Consider the following 17,737-nt stretch of genomic DNA (forward strand, 5'->3'; position numbering starts at 1 on the left):
ACGACATTTCACGGGTCTCCGTGATAGCGACCGTTAACTTTCCACGCGTCCTCCCCACCCGTGATTGTTGTGGTGGCTTCTAATAATGGAGTAAAACTTTCTGCATTTTAGAATGTAGCCAAACAAGTGTGCAATTGTGGAAACAGGAAATGCAATGAATAGTAATGTAATTGTGGTGGAGTAATAAGCATTTACTCGTGCAATTTTGATTTATGTGAATCTATTTTCTTTTTTGTTCGTGCAAAAAAAAAAGATTTTTTTCCTTATTTGGAAACAATTTACCTTTATGCAATCAGTTATAGCCACACAAAATATAGATAAAATTACAAAATAATGCACTACATAAGTTGACCTTGCACTATTTTAGCCTAATTACAAGTTTGCAAATATGTAGCCAAATATCAATAAGATCTTTTCTTTTCAGATTCCCTCTAATTATAACAACCTCATTTATTCCTACATACCCCTATTGTAGCTCTCTCCTCATTTTTCACCCATAAATATTAAATTTAATTAATAAAAAAAGAATCATATGAAAACAAAACTGAAAAGAAAAATTAGTTCCTCATTCAGTCAACACTCATTCGTGCCTTCTTCCATAACCAATAATTCTCTGTTTTATTTTTTAAATTTTGTATATCTTCAGGTTTATACATACCTATCACAACTGCAAAACGCAAAAACAGACGCGAGAAACCTAAAATCCCATCTCTTTTAATGCTAATCTTGTTAAATTTCGATTATGATTTTGTGAGAAATTTGGAGTGGGTATTGTTTGAACTTATTAGAAATAGTCTAAGTATGTTGTATACAAAGTTTGAAGTTATTTGCTGGAGATTTGGACTAATTTTATACAAGAATTGCAAGTGAAAATCATACAAAAATTTCGTCAGCGATGCTTATACACTTTTATACAATGTTATACACTTTTATTAAAAATGTATAATCACAGAGTAAAAATATTCTTGATACACTATGTATATAGGTGTATAAGAAGAATGAGAAGAAGAAGAAAAAAAAAGAAGAAGATTTGAGAAATTCACCAAATGCCTGTAAATAATGTATCAACCTTGGATATAATAGTGTATAAGTTATGTTTATACATTATTATATACTATTTATACAATATTATACAAATGAATTCTATCAATGGAGCTTCACGTGTTCTTCTTCCTCCTTGGGCATCCTGTGAAATTTAACTCAAATATAGCCTAAAGGTACTCCAAATCACTTGAAATTTAAGTTTTGAACTCATCTTGATGATTCCAATCAATTGAGACAACACACATTCCAAACAACTAACAAAAAAAAACTCAATTTCTGAAGTTTAACTCTACTCCAAATCACTTGAAATTTAAGTTTTGAACTCATCTTGATGATTCCAATCAATTGAGACAACACCCATTCCAAACAACTAACAAATCGGAAAACTCAATTTCTGAAATCGAATCTTCGAACCACTTGTAATGGTGACTTCTATTTTTCAAATTCTTAGTTAACCATTGAAATTCGGAAAAGAATTGAAGGAGAATAACAATAGTAGAGAAATTTTGTGGTGCAAAGGCTGACATGGGAATGAGAAGAAGAACGAAGAAAAAATGGGAACGAAGAAATAAGGGATGGGCTAACTGGTGAAAATTAATTTTCAGATTATGTACAACCTGGGCTATCTGGGTAAGGGCTTCAAATATGGGCCATTTTCTGATGGGTTGTTGGGCCAAGTGACAAGGGATGTAATTCTCCCCAAAATATATGTGCCTCATTTTACAGCACAAGTTCAAAAGTCTTCTCTCTTTTCTTAAACTCCGTGCCCAGTCAAATATGTTAACATAGATTGAAATGGAGGGAGTATTTATTTTGGCAAAAGACATACTTTACCATCGACCTTGTCCCCGAATCCCTCTTACACACATGTTAAATACGAGATTAATATTATACAGCAAATTTTTTAAAAGTATGTCTATTACACACCTCTTTTGCTATGTATCACGCGCATGTAATACATATAAAAGAGGCGCGTGAAAGCTAAAAAATCATCTGAAATTAAGTGTTTTTTAATTTATTTTTTCCTTTTTTTTAGTTATTTCCTAACCTATGTCTTCTTCCTCAACCCCAAACCCTAACATTTGCTACCCCCCCCCCCCCCCGTTTCATCTTCTTTCCCAACCCCACCCTAGTTTTGTCTACCCCTTCCTGTTTCGTCTCACCAACCTCCATGACTAAGAAGAAAAAGAATAAGAAGAAGAACAAAGGAGCTATTTGGTCTTGTAAAAATCACCATTGTTGACCTTTTGGAAAAACTTGAAATTTAGTCGGTTCTTGTTGATTTTGGTGTTCCATGAACTAAAAAATTATATTGAATTTGTGATTATTGTTGAATTAATATTAGGTTTGAGCTTGAATATGAAATTTGTTATATGAATTTGTGATGGATCGATGTTGTTGATACTTGTTAAAATCAGCAAAGAGTTGAATCTATAATGGGGGAAGAAGGTGCTTATAATTAAAGTGAAATGATTAGTGGTAGTATGGCAGTGGATAAGGGGCGGAGAAGATGAGAAGGGGGGGGGGGCTTTTTTTTTTAGGTATATCTTTTTTTTTTGGAAGATGAGGAGAGGGAGTTTGGGGGTGGGGGGACAGAGGGGTTTTTCAACTTTTTTTTCCTTCAATTTATGACACGGGTTGGATGCTGATTGGCACATGTAATAACAATCTTTAAGCAGATGTGGTCAAACACCAAAGTGGTATGTAATAGACACACTTTTAAAAATTTTGGTATGTAATATTATTTTCGTATTTAACAGATGTGCAAGAGGAATTTGGGGACAAGGTCGATGGATAAAATATGTATTTTGCCTTTATTTTTAAGTAGAAGTTTCGGTTCGAATTTTAAATATGAAGTCGCCTTTGGTATAACGCATTTTACCCCCAAAATAAAACTTTCTAACATAAATTCGAACTAGTCAAAAAAATGAATATAGAACACCAGATAAGAAATTAAAAAATAAAATGAAATGAAGTGAAATTAATAGTACTTAACCTTATTACCTTTTATGAAATAATTAAGAGTTTTGGTTAATTGTATTAACATAATTAATCGCAGCATGAAAAGATACATAACATAATACTACCTTTGTTTGTTTGTTTTTTTTTATGTATCTTAACTTGACAAGACATAATGTTTAAGGATATAAAGAAGATTTTTGAATTTTGTAATCTTAAAGGAAAGGTGTGTGTACATATATATATATATATATAACATAGGCTTTCTCAGACCTATCCAGAAGTCTGAAGTTCCGTCTACAGAAGGTTTAATTCTGAGCCGAATCTCTATTTATTGCTCTATTCCCTTTCCTGACCAAAGTCACTAAGGAGGATAAAAAATATTTTTTGTATTTTGTGATTTTAAACGCGTCATGTTATTCTTATATGATATCGTTATTAAATGTAAAATGGGAAAGTTGAAATTTAAAACTTACTAAATATTATAAAAAAAAAAGAAACACATAAATTGAAAATAATATATCATTTTACATTGTCTCTTGATTCATTATTGATAGATTAAAAACAGGTTCTTCTTTGCTTTAAATTATCACTTCTTCAAGAATCACGTGATTTTAAACCAAAATGGAAAGGAAAAATGGAGACTGTCTAATCTTCTAGATGCTAGCTAAATATAGTAAACTTCAGTCACACGTTCTCTCTCTCTCTCTCGAAAATTCAATAAGAAGCTTGACGTTTTGACGTGCTGTGTGATTCATTATGTCACATGCTTATCTTTTATTTATTTTATATTTTAGTTTAAATTTTAGTCACCAATAATATAAAAAATTATTAGATCATTAAAAAAGTAATTATAAGTAACTCTGTAAGCATTGATAAATAATAATGGTAATAAATGGTGACATTCTTTATTTTAGCATAAAGAAATAATAAAGAGTTGCTAAATTCAATTCTTTATTTATTGAAGTACATATATGAAGACCAGAGGCGATTCCGGGATTTGAAGGTGACTGATATCATATTTTTTAATGCATACTTTTTCCTAACCTGAATTTGAGTATGAGTGCGTAATTCGATTTCATTCAATTCTAGTTCGATCACTTTTTAATTTAGTTCGATTCGAGTTAATAAGTTTTTGATTCACAAATATAAATAAGCATATCTCTTCTATTAAAAGGACAAACAAAAATTCACATTTTCAATTGGCGAATCATGCTTTTACTACCAAAAACACAAAAATCGATATTTTCAATCGAAAAATTTCAAAATCATCGCAGTCAAAAATAAAATCTAGTAATGCTTTATATTAAAAATAACTTTGCACAAGTAAAACTACATTTTCAACAGGAGAATCACAACAGTGGTATAAAAGCATAAACAAGAAACATCTTCAATAGAAGAATTCTAGCACATAAGCAAAATTAACATTTTCATCACAATAAAAAAGTGATATTTAGCTACGAAACTTTTAGCTACAACATAAATTTCGTCACTAATTATCCATTTTTCGTGATAAGAATTACGTTTCGTATTTAAATATATGAGTCACAAATTCTTAGTGACGAAACACAAAATTTCATAGCAAAAATTTTGTCCATTAAAGTTTTCCACCAAAAATTAAGTTGGCGCCATTTATGGAATAACATTAGCCACGAATTTTAAGTTATCACTGACACATTATTTCGTCACTAATAATGTACCCAATTTGTGACAATCCATTATTTGTCTTTAAATTAGTTAAATTTTGGGCATGAAAAAGTTTCGTCACGAAAAGTATATTGTTACAATAGCAATAAAAACCTCTTTTTGTCTTATCTCGATTTGCGTGTGCAGTCCGGGCGCGTTTCCGGGAAGCTTTTATATGAAAACTAAGTAAAATAAGGAAATAGGCTTTTAAAATTAATTAAAGTTGACCTTGGTCAACATTTAGGGTAAACGGACCCGAACCCGTGATCCGACGGTCTCGTAGGGTCCGTAGTAAAATTTGGGACTTGGGCGTATGCTCGGTATTGAATTCCGAGGTCCCACGCCCGAGAAATAAATTTTTGAAAGAAATTGTTTAACTGAAATTATAAGAGTTTTTGGAAAAGAAAAGATGTTTGAAATTGATGGTATCGGGACCGTATTTTGGTTCAGGAGCACGGTACATGTCTTATATAATAATTAAGTTAAATCTGTGAAGTTTGATAAGAATCGGAGTTCGTTTAGTAGAAATCGGACCCTTATTTGAGAAAATGGAAATTTTGATGTTCTTGAGTGATTTCATGAATTTGAGGTTTAAGTCATAGTTGTTTATGTTATTTTGATGATTTGATCGCACGAGAAAATCCGTATGATATTTTTGGACTTGCGTGCATGTTTGGTTTGGAGCCCTGAGGGTTCGGGTGATTTTTGGATAGGCCATAGAGTGAAATTTGACTTAAGAAAACTGCTGGTGTATTGCAGGTCTGCAGGCGTCGCAATTGCAAAGCCTGGCTCGCAAATGTGAGCTCTCATTTGCGACTAACCATCGCATTTGTGAAGACTGGGCAGGGGGTGACATTTACATTTGTGAAGCTCCAGTCGCAAAAGCGACTCCATCAGTGATCGCAGTTGCGAGTGATAGTTCGATTTGCGAAGTTAACAGGGCAGGCCTACCTTCACATTTGCGAAGCCTGGGCCGCAATTGCGAGTTCACATTTGCAAACCTAACATCGCAAATGCGATATCTACACTTGTGCAGATTATAACTTAGACGAAAATTCTTTATTTTTCAAACTCTCTCAAACCCTAAGCTCTCTTGGGCGATTTTCTAAAGAAAAGTTCTTCTCCAAATCGATTATAAGTCATTTTTAACTCATTTTCTTCAATCCATAATATATTTTCACATGATTTCAATTCAAAATCAAGGGTTTTCATGGGGGAATTGGGTGTTTTTGGGTAGAACTTAGGATTTTCAATTTTTGGGGATTTAGACCTCGATTTGAGGTTCGATTTCAAAATAAATTATATATTTGAGTTCGTGGGTGAATGGGTAATCGAGTTTTGGTTCGATCCTCGGATTTTGACCATGTGGGCCTGGGGTCGATTTTTGACTTTTTGGAGGAAATCTTTAGAAAACCTATTTTCATGCATTAGAATTGATTCATTTAGTATTTATTGATATCGTTAAGTAAATTGTGGCTAGATACAAGCGAATTGGTGGTGGAATCGAGGGGTAAAGCGGTAGTTGAGGCTTGATTGTGTTCGTGACATTGAGGTAAGTGTTTGGTCTAACCTTACTTTGAGGGATTATGAGTTGTGTCTTAATTGCTATGTATTAATTATTGAGTACGATGTATAGGTGTGGTGACGAGTATCTATACGTCGGTGTCAAGCATGCCCGTGAGTCTTATACTATGATTGATGTGACTCCATTTGTATTGTCCATGCTTAATATGATGATTCCTAATGCTGAACAAGGCTTATGGAAGTATTCTTGGTAATTGAACATTGTAGACCATTGGCTCAAGCTGAGAATTGAATTGTGAAGTACTTTGTGAAAAAGAGAAGAGGTTTATAATATTGTCTCCCTTGTCGGGATGTTATTGCTTTTGATATTATCTCCTTTGCTGGGATATTATTACTCATGATATCGTTTCCCTTGCCGGAATATTATTGGTATACTATTGTTTCCTTGCCGGGATTCTATTGTGATTTTATTGATTCCCTTGCTCGTATTGCTTTGTGATTGTTGCTTGGGTAAGGAAGAGTATAAAAGCACGAAGGGTGATGTCGTGCATGATATTGGTGAATGAGTGCTAATGCACGAAGGGTAATGTCGTGCCGATTATATTGATTCTTATGGTGATGACGAGAGTAAAAGCACGAAGGGTGATGTCGTGCACTTGTCTTTATTTTCCTTATCCTTGCTTATAGTTGAATTTTGGTGTTACGTATGTTTCTTTACTGAATTTCGGTTTGTACATGATATTTCCCCGAGCATGTTTCCCCTTCCCATCTTTAACTGCTAGTTTATGTTATTATTACTTGCTGTATATGATATAACTGTACATGTTTATTTGGTAGTCTTGTCCTAGCCTCGTTACTACTTCGCCGAGGTTAGGCTAGGCACTTACCAGCACATGGGGTCGGTTGTGCTGATACTACACTCTGCACTGTGTGCAGATCCCGATGCTATAGCTTTGGACCACAGTGAGGTTGCTGCCTTCAGTCCAGTGGCGGAGACCCGAGGTAGTCATGCAGGCGTCCGCAGGCCTTGGCGTCTCCTTCTATCTTTCCATTCAGTTTCTTTTATGTATTTCAGAGACGGCTTTGTATTTATCTTTCAGACCACTATTTGTGTATTCGTAGATAGTCCGTGACATTGTGACACCAAATTATAGGTAAAGTTGAGTATATGGTTAAACTATTAGTTTTCGTCTTCCACATTTATGTTTATTATAATTATTCCGTTGTTTATCACCTGTTATATTGAACTGTTAAAAAGGCTAAGTAAAAGGGTTAATGAATCTATAATACTCTGCTTGCCTAGCTTTCACGAGTAGGCGTTATCACCATTCATGAGGGTGAAAAATCCGGATCGTGACAGATAAATTCAAATTTGTAGTGAAACACCGTAAACTACAATTTGTAGCTACAAAAGTTTATATTTAATAGTGAACTTAGTCTTCGTCACTAACGGTACAAATAATTAGTTACAATTATTTTATTGTCTCTGTTTAACCTAGAATTTAGGCACAACAATTATCACGAAAAATATAATTTTCAAATGACTCAACTAAAATTTAGTAGTTGAATGGTGCAATTATTAACAACGAAAAAGATTTATAGATAAAAAATAAAAGATCATATTTTTGTTCATACATAATACATAAAATAACTTTAAAACTAATTAGACTTGTGATTGAACGTACAAGCACGCTAATATCACTTCTAACTCAGAATTAATTCCCTTTAATAACTTGCACAACAAATACTGCGATAAAGCTTTACGGGTCCATCTTTTTACAAGTCGAGCATTCCTTTGCCATTAATTGATCACACATCCTTCTTAAGTGATTGATCACATTACCAAAAATATACCCATCCAAATTGTACAACATACGCTAAATTGTGGCACAATTAGTTCAAATTCTCTCAGAAACGAATGTTATCTTTTTCTAACTCCTAAAAAAATGGAGAAAATAGAACTAGAGCAACATCTATAAAAAAATCCTTAGCAAAACAAAATGGGTTCCTCTTGCACTTTAACTTGTTCTTTCAATAATTTTTCATCGATTTCAACTCGTTGTACATTATCTTCAAGTGTCATGATCCCAATTTTTCTCCGTAGGATATCATAATAGTACCTAGTATCTAAGAATAGGTAAGCCTAACATTCATATAAAAATAACTGATTTAATGTCACGACCCTAAAATCGACCCGATCGTGATGGCGTCTATCATGAAACTAGGCCAGCCGACACAACTCCCAAATTAATCATTTATCAATTAGAATCATGTTTAAGCCTTTAATTTAGACTCAAATGTTTCATAATATAAGTCTAAATGAACAATGCGGAAATAATATACAAGCCCGACATCGGGATATCACAAGTCACAGGCATCTACTAAGGTCTGAATACAACGGAAAAGTCTGAAAGTGTAAGTCTAACGAAAACAAGAGGGAGAAAAGCAGTGCTGCGAACGTCAGGCAACTACCTTGCTAAACTCCGATGACTCTGCCTCCGAGCAATCAACACCCGCTACCTGGTTCAGAAATACCTCAATCTGCACACAAGGTGCAGGGAGTAATGTGAGTACTCCAACTCAGTGAGTAATAAAGGTAAATGAAAGCTGATCAGTAACAAAGCACGCAAATCACGTCAAAACGCTACAACAAATACATGATATTTCCAACACAATACAGAAATCATTTACTTCGTAAATCACGCTCAGTTTCGGTGAAAACCTTTTAAAAACAATTTCAATAGTTTCAAACGAGTGATAAAACAGTGAGTAAACATGAAAGAAACATAAGCAGCCCTTCGACAAAACATGTACCATAAACTGCCCCTCGGGCATAATATCAACAGAACTAGCCCTTCAGACTACCTCACAACCACTCGTAATCAGCCCCTCGGGCATAACATAAATCAAGAACCGCCCCTCGGGCAATAACATGGAACAACATCAGCCCCTCGGGCTATATCACATAACACACTGGGTACCCGCGCTCACTGGGGGTGTACAAACTCCGGGAGGGGACCCTTACAGTCCAAGTGCAATAACAAGCCATCTCGTGGCATAATCAATATATCACTTACTCAGGGTACTCGCGCTCATTGGGGGTGTACAAACTCAGGGAGGGGCCCCTTACGGTCCAAGTGCAATAACAAGTCATCTCGTGACATAACCAATATATCACTCACTCAGGGTACCCGCGCTCACTGGGGGTGTACAAACTCCGGGAGGGGCCCCTTACGGCCCAAGCGCAATATCAAGTCATCTCGTGGCATAATCAATAGGCTCTCGGCCTCAAATCAATGAGCCACCTCATGGCGTACAATCTCAGGCTGATGGATTTTCGATGTCTTGGCCTTATGCTTCTTATGTTTTGATGATCTAACAAACTTGTCATGAAGAACCAGATAGAGCACCTGGATATACATTTCATGTGAACTGGTCGAAGTCTAAAAAATTAGCAAATGGATAAACGACCATAGGGAGGAACACAACAAGGAACTGGTGACCTGGTCCCTTAGGGTTCTCCAACACAAGCACAAGTCAGTGACTATACACAATCAATATAAAGAGGAACACAACAGGGACCTGCTCCCTTAGGGTTCTCTAACAGAAGTATAAGTCAAGTGCATAGCTAGAATGTAGCAGAAGAAAGTGACCATCTAACAACCGTCACAGAAGAGGAACACAACTAGGACCTGGTCCGTTGGTGTGTCCTGACAGAAGTACAAAGTCCACTATCCAGCTGGAACGCAACTGCCAGAAGTGGTTGTGCAGATAGTACAATAGTCACCTCTCATTGAGAAGAAGCGTACACCAAGAGTTGACACCACTATCCATTATGTTATCTTTTGTAATAAAATAACCTGGTACAAGACACACCATTCTCTGTATATTCAGTGATATTCTCTCAAGAAACAAAAGTGTTCATCCGACATTGAAGTCACTGGTGTGTCAAGAACAAGAAGACAACTCCACTAAGGATTAGTTTATAAATGCATTTATGTACATCCATAGTTGAGTTATAATCTTATTATTTGTTTGTCATTGTAATTACTAGTTTGCTTTCTTAGAAGCGTTGTCTTAGGAACAAACCAAAATTCGTAAACTTCTGAGTTTATGTTGTAACTAGGGATAGTCATAAGTTTACGTCCTCTGTAACTAGGATAGTTATAGAAGGGCTTGTGGTGGTTGCATCACAAGTTAGTTTAGAGTCTTTGCAATAGGATTTTTATAAAGTGGCTTGTAATAGGGAGATTGCAAGTTAGTAGAGTAAAAGCCTACAAGAGTAGATCGTGGTTTTTTGATCCCCTTGTGTGGGATTTTTCCACGTAGAAAATCTCTTGCCTTCTTTACTTTCAGTCTTTACTGCATTCTATGCATTATCTCATAGAGGACCAAGTACTCTATAGTTTGGTGGACTCATATAAACTAACACAGGCCCTCGGCCTCATAATCATAAATCAGTGTATCACTGCTGCGGCGTGCAGCCCAACCTAAAAGTGTCCTCACAACACAGGCCCTCGACCTTACTCAGTCAGAAATCTCTAAAAGTCACTCGGGCACAGTAAAATATGATGCTCAGCCCAAAATATCATTTAAAGTATTAAAACATAGTAAACATGGCTGAGTTATGAAAATAATATAATATAGCATGACTGAGTACAAATATAAAATCAAAACAGTGAGGAAATAGCAGTAAAAATCCCCTAAGGGTCCAAATAGTTGGCACGAGGCCCAAATATGACATTCAGCCCAAAACATGATGATAACAAATAGTTTTTCAATCAAATATGTGGTAAAACAGTCATTCGGGATGGACTAAGTCTCAATCCCCAAGGATGCACGACCCCACGCTCGTCATCTAGCGTGTGCGTCACCTCAGTATAGTACAACGATATGAAATCCAAGGTTTCATACCCTCAAGACAACATTTACAATCATTACTCACCTCGATCTGGTCTAAACTCTAGCCCGCGATGCCTTTGCCTTTCGAATCAGTCTCCAATTGCTCCGAATCTAACCAAAATCAGATTCATACCATCAAAAAATGCTAAAGGAACAAAGCTCACTCGAAAATATCCAATTTACATCAAAAATCCCGAAATTGGCCAAACTCGGACCCCCGACCCACATCTCGGAACTCGATAAAATTTATGCCAAAATGATCCTCATTCTCCCACGAGTCTATACATATCAAGAACACTGAAATCGGAGTTCAATTGGCCCCTCAAATACCCATTTTAAGGTCTCTTAATCTCAAGCCCTAATTACCCATTTTGCACTGATTTTTCCCAAAAATTCATCACTAATTAGGCCTTTAATCACATATAAACGAGTTATGAAGTCAAGAATCTTACCTCCAAGAGATTACCCTTTGGTTTCCTCAAGAATCCCTCTCAAAAGCTTCAATCCCGTTAAAAAATGGTAAAAAAATGAAGAAGGATCGCAAATTGGCTATTTAATACTGCCCAAGTTTAAGCCTTCACGAACTTGGCCACATACTCGCGTTCGCGTAGCACAATTTGCTACTGACCAAAGATCCTCCTACGCGTACGCGAGGACCATCTCGCGAATGCGATGCACCACTGAACGGACCTTTGCGATCGCGACTCCCACTTCACGAACGCGGAGCACAAATCCTCCCTTGCCTCTAGTTCCCCTTCGCGAATGCGTAGAACGAAAATCATCATCACACAAAATACCCTTCGCGAAAGCGATGCACCTCCGCGAATGCGATGCACAAAAATGTTTGCAACAAAAACCAGCTAAACTGCTAAGTCCAAAGTCCAAAATTTGATTCGTTAACCACCCGAAACTCACCTGAGACCCTCGAGACCTCAACCAAATATTCCAACATATCCCATAACATCATTCAAACCTGTTCCAACCTTTGGAATGCTCAAAACAACATCAAAATTACATCGGATTCAAGCCTAAGAACTCCAAAAACTTTCAAATTCTGCTTTCGATCAAAAGGTCTATCAAACCTCGTCCAAATGACATGAAATTCTGCACACATGTCACAAATGACACAACAGACGTAATCCAACTTCCAGAATTCCATTCCGACCCCTAAATCAAAATCTCACCTATCAACCGGAGAACGCCAAAATTTCAATTTCGTCAATTCAAGCCTAAACCTTCCACGGACCTCCGAAATACATTCCGATCATGCTCCTAAGTCCCAAATCACCTAACAGAGCTAACCAAATCATAAAAATTCTAATGAAAGGTCATATACTAACAAGTCAAATCTTGGTCAAACCTTTCAAATTTTAAGCTTCAAACTAAGAACTGTTCTTCAGAATTCATTCTGATTACCCTGAAAAGCAAAACCAACGATTTACATAAGTCATAATACATCACACGGGGCTAGTCATGCCAGAGAACCGACGAGCAAATTGAAAAAGCTCAAAACGACCGATCGGGTCGTTACATTTAATAAATAAAATCTCAAAACTCAACAACTACATAATATGAAATCTGCAACTCATTATATACAACTCCCTAAGACCCAGCAAAAACAAGTCACAAGATCTAACTAGAAGTACTGTATAATCATATACATCAATATCTAAAAAATGATAAGGAAAATAGGCTGTCAAGGTAGAGGGGGACTTCGAGGCATGCGGACGCCGGCAAGTATACCTTAAAGTCTGCACAGCTAAACTCTCGCTAATGCCTGGGCTGGTAGGAGGTAACTGGATCTGCACAAAAGATGTGCAGAAGCGTAGCATGAGTACACCATAAGAGTATCTAGTAAGTGCCAAGCCTAACCTCGGTAGAGTAGTGACGAGGTCAGGTCAAGGACCTACCGGAATAAATAAAAAGAGTGAATAAGTGTAAGGCAGTGTAATAATGACAAAAATAAAATTGAAACAAAAAATAGCATATCAAGGTTGGCTACACAGAACTAAAGCAACTAGTACAATCCGGAGAAAATACATAATAATATGCTGAGAAAACAACAACCAAAGACAAATGCAACAATGGAGAAGTATCAATAAGAGTCACTACCGAGGTACCACCTCGTTGTCACGCCCCAAACCTGGGGAGGCGTGGCTGGTACCCGGTGCCAAACTGGCCCGAGCGAACCACTATGTAACTCATTTATTCCTTTTGTAACTATCATGGGCCAGCATGGCCACAACTCGTAATGTACAATTTGTAAGTAGGTAAATATTATATCAATGAACCGTTGTTCATAAAACATGAATACATATGGGCCATCAAGGCCTCTAACATATTGTACAAAATGAACCTTTGTCTATAAAGCCTTTAAGATTATTAGACATAAAATGGGATAGGGTACTGGCCTACCCATTAGTCTGTAGCAAAACTCTGACACAATGACTCATAGATTCGGCTGCACTCCGAATGAGGTGGAGTCTTACCGATCCTTCGCTGAATGCCAATTTCGTCTACTATGAAGGCTCGTCAAACTGATTATTTATACCTGTCCAAATAATGACATTGTATATAGTCCAATGTTTCAGCAAACATTAATGGCTATGTCCCTTTATTTCTTTCACCATTTAATTGAAAAAAATGAGATAACCATATGCTTTAACAAAATTTAAAACTTTTTTTTTCCAACCCCACCTTTAGGAAAGTGATTTCCACATTAAGTAAAAACGTACCTCATCAGTTAAACAAACTCTTTTATGAAGTCAAACTTAAATTGAATTTTCTTTTAAATTAAAATAAATTGATCGCTTAAAGATAACTAAAGGTAATTGTAAAAGTAAAATTAGTAACATGAACATAAGACGGATTATTTGTTATTATTAAAACTTTATTATACCCTTCAGAAATAGTTATAGTGTTATACATATGTGTATGAATGTCATGTCGTGCATATGTACATGTGTTCATAACATCATCAAGCCTCTGAGGGTATCCCATCATAGCATCTCGGCCACTATGGGCAAAATCATCAACGTATACCAGCTGATCAGGTGGTGGTGCGTATATAACGCCATAACCTTTCCCATATCCCATACACACACACACACACACACACACATATATATATATATGTATATATATATATATATATGTATGTATATATATATATGTATGTATATATATATATATATATATATATATATATATATATATGTATGTATGTATATATATATATGTATATATATATATATGTATGTATGTATGTATGTATATATGTATATATATATATATATATATATATATAGATATATATATATATATGTATGTATATATATATGTATGTATATATATATATATATATATGTATATATATATGCGCGTATATAACGCTATCTGGTCATGGGTCAATGTGCATGTATAAATGCATGAAATGCATATGAAATACGTTAATAAAATTTCTCGGTACGTCATAAGACCATTATGCCTCTGATTAATATCATGAAGTAAACTTTACCAATTTACGTATTTTTGAGACCCATGAAGAAATGATAGAATAATATGACAGATGGGAGAATAAGAATATACACATCTCTAGCATTTCTACGAATAGAGTAATTTATGAAAGTTGTGCATTTTCTCGTTTCGCTTGTGTCTATAGATCATGCCAACAAAAAAAAAGGAATAGCCTTAACATACCTGAAGTAGGAAAAACTCCGTTTGATATTCTTGGAAAAGGTTTCAGGAAGCTTATTCACGGTTTTATTAGTAATGTATATCGCAATGCCAGCATTGAGTTCATTATCACACCTTTTCTGTCCTACAGGGGTCTCTAATACATTTTCAAGGACAGAGCCTCCATTACTTGCTTCCTCTCTGCAATTAGCCTGACCTTATATAATCGGCAAAATATAAAATTGACTTCTCGGCCGAAATTAATTGCATCTGCTAGCTAAGAGTGTATAAAATATGTATTTATATTAGTTCTTAGAGTTCATTTTTAGATACTAATATATCCTTGGGACAGCAATCTCAGAGGCATGAGTAGTAGTTTCTGAACTAGTATTATTCTGTTAAGAGCTTAGTATCAAGGTATACCCATAATAGTGGTGCGACATGGCGAAATGAGAACAAATAACAGCTTGTAAGGCCGAAATGGCAGAAGACACAAACTTCAAATAAATGAGTCTATCGTAATGATCAAACTTTCTTTCCAACTGCTTAACTAACTAAGCCATTTTTTGCCTATTGACAAGAGATTCTTGTTTTAGCCTTCTCATATACGGATTTACCTTATTTCTTTTGGTACTTCTGTGACGACCCGGTCAGTCGTCTCATGAGTTATCACTCCGTTTCCCCTATTTTTGCTTCTTATTGCTTGGTTTATCGATTCTATATGTGATCAGGTCAGTTGGTTCGGGTTCGGAGAGGTTTTGGTAAAATTTGAGACACTTAGTCTCTTTTGAGGAAGTTTAAGATGGAAAAGCCAACCGGATGTCGACTTATGTGTTAAAGCCTCGGATGTGAGTTCCGATGGTTCAGATAGCTTCGGGAGGCGATTTGAGACTTAGGAGCGTGATCAGAATGTGTTTTGGAGGTCCGGAGTAGATTTAGGCTTGAATTGACAAAATTGGAATTTTGGAGTTTTCCGGTTGATGGGTGAGATTTTGATATAGGGGTCAGAATGGAATTCCAGGAGTTGGAGTAGTTCTGTTGTGTCATTTGGGATGTGTGTGCAAAATTCAGGTCATTCGGACGTGGTTTGGTAGACTTTTTGATCGAAAGCGAAATTTAGAAGATTTTGAAATTCTTAAGCTTGAATCCGATGTGAATTTGGTGTTTTGATGTTGTTTGAGCGTTCCAAAGGTTGGAGCAAGTTTGAATGATGTTACGGGATATGTTGGCATGTTTGGTTGAGGTCCCAGGGGTCTCGGGTGAGTTTTGGGTGGTTAATCGGATCATTTCTAGATGTTGAGAATTGCAGAAAGCTGCTGTTGAGTGTTGCAGAAATTTGACCTTCGCGTTCGCGAGTGGGCCCTCGTGTTCGCAAAGGATTAGCAGGTGAGGCTAGAGTTTTAGCCTTCGCGTTTGCGAGGAAGATTCCGCGTTCGCGAAGGGCTGGGATTTTGTGCATCGCGTTCGGGGGGTATCAGACGCGTTCGCGAAGGTTGAGCTAAGGAGTCATCGCGTTCGCGAGGGAGTGATCGCGTTCGCGTAAGAGAAAAATTTGGTCAACTTGAGTTTGTGCTTTACGAACGCGAGACTTTGACCGCATTCGCGAATAAGGATTGGATGATGGGCAGAATATTTAAATAGTCATTTGTTCGCGATTTTGGGGCTAACTTCCACTATTTTTGAGTGATTTTGGAGCTTTTTGAAGAGGATTGAAGAAGGATTCGAGGGGAAACACTTCGAGGTAAGATTTATGGACTTAATACTCGATTTTTATGTGAATTCTACCTAATTAATCATGGAATTTAAGCCTAATATTGAAGAACTAGGGCTTGTAATTGGAGACCTAGAATTTGGGATTTGAGGGGTCGTTTGTGGTTGGATTTTGATCCTTTTGATATGAATGAAATCGGGGAGTGATAAGGAGTCTATTGATATAATTTTTATCGGAATCCGAGACGTGACCTCGGGGGTTGGGTTTGGCCAATTTCGGGAATTGTGTTGTAATTTGATTTCTTTCGAGAGGGCTTTGTTCCCTTAGCATATTTTGATGGTTTTGCACTGATTTTGGTTAAATTTGGAGCATCCGGAGGCCGATTTGAGGGGCAAAGGCATCTCGAGCTAGAGATTTGGACCGGCTAAAGGTGAGTAATGATTGTAAATGTTGCCCTGAGGGTATGAAACCCCGGATTGCACATCGTTGTGCTATATTGAGGTGACGCACACGCTAGATGACGAACGTGGGGTCGTGCACCATTGGGGATTGTGACTTAGTCCATCCCGAATGACTGTTTTACCGCGTATTTGATTGAAAACTATTTGCTATTATCATGTTTGGGGCTGAATGCCATATTTGGGCCTTGTGCCAACTATTTGGACCCTTAGGGGATTTTTACTGATATTTCCTCACTTTTTAGACTTTATACTTGAACTCAGTCATGCTATATTCTACTATTTTTCATAACTCAGCCATGTTTACTTTGTTTTCACACATTAAATGATATTTTAAATGATAATTTGGGCTGAGCATCATGTTTTATTGTTGAGCGACTTATGTGATTCTGACTGAGTAAGGCCGAGGGCCTGTGTTGTGAGGATACACTGATTCATGATTTTGAGGCCGAGGGCCTGAGATTATACGCCACGAAGTGGCTTGTTGATATGAGGCCGAGAGCCTATTGATTATGCCACGAGATGATTTGATATTGCGCTTGGGCCGTAAGGGGCCCCTCCCGGAGTCTGTACACCCCCAGTGAGCGCGAGTACCCATTGTGATATGAGATATAGCCCGAGGGGTTGGTGTTGTTCCACGATATTGCCAGAGGGGCCGATTCTGTTGACATTGTGCCCGAGGGGCAGATTTTTATGTGTTTATCTGTTCTAGTTGCTTTTCATTTAATTGTTTAACTGTTAAAAATGTATTTTAAAGAAGCTCCCTCTAAACTAAGTG

Source organism: Nicotiana sylvestris, chromosome 12, assembly GCF_000393655.2.
Source record: "Nicotiana sylvestris chromosome 12, ASM39365v2, whole genome shotgun sequence".
In the NCBI taxonomy this organism is placed as follows: domain Eukaryota; kingdom Viridiplantae; phylum Streptophyta; class Magnoliopsida; order Solanales; family Solanaceae; genus Nicotiana; species Nicotiana sylvestris.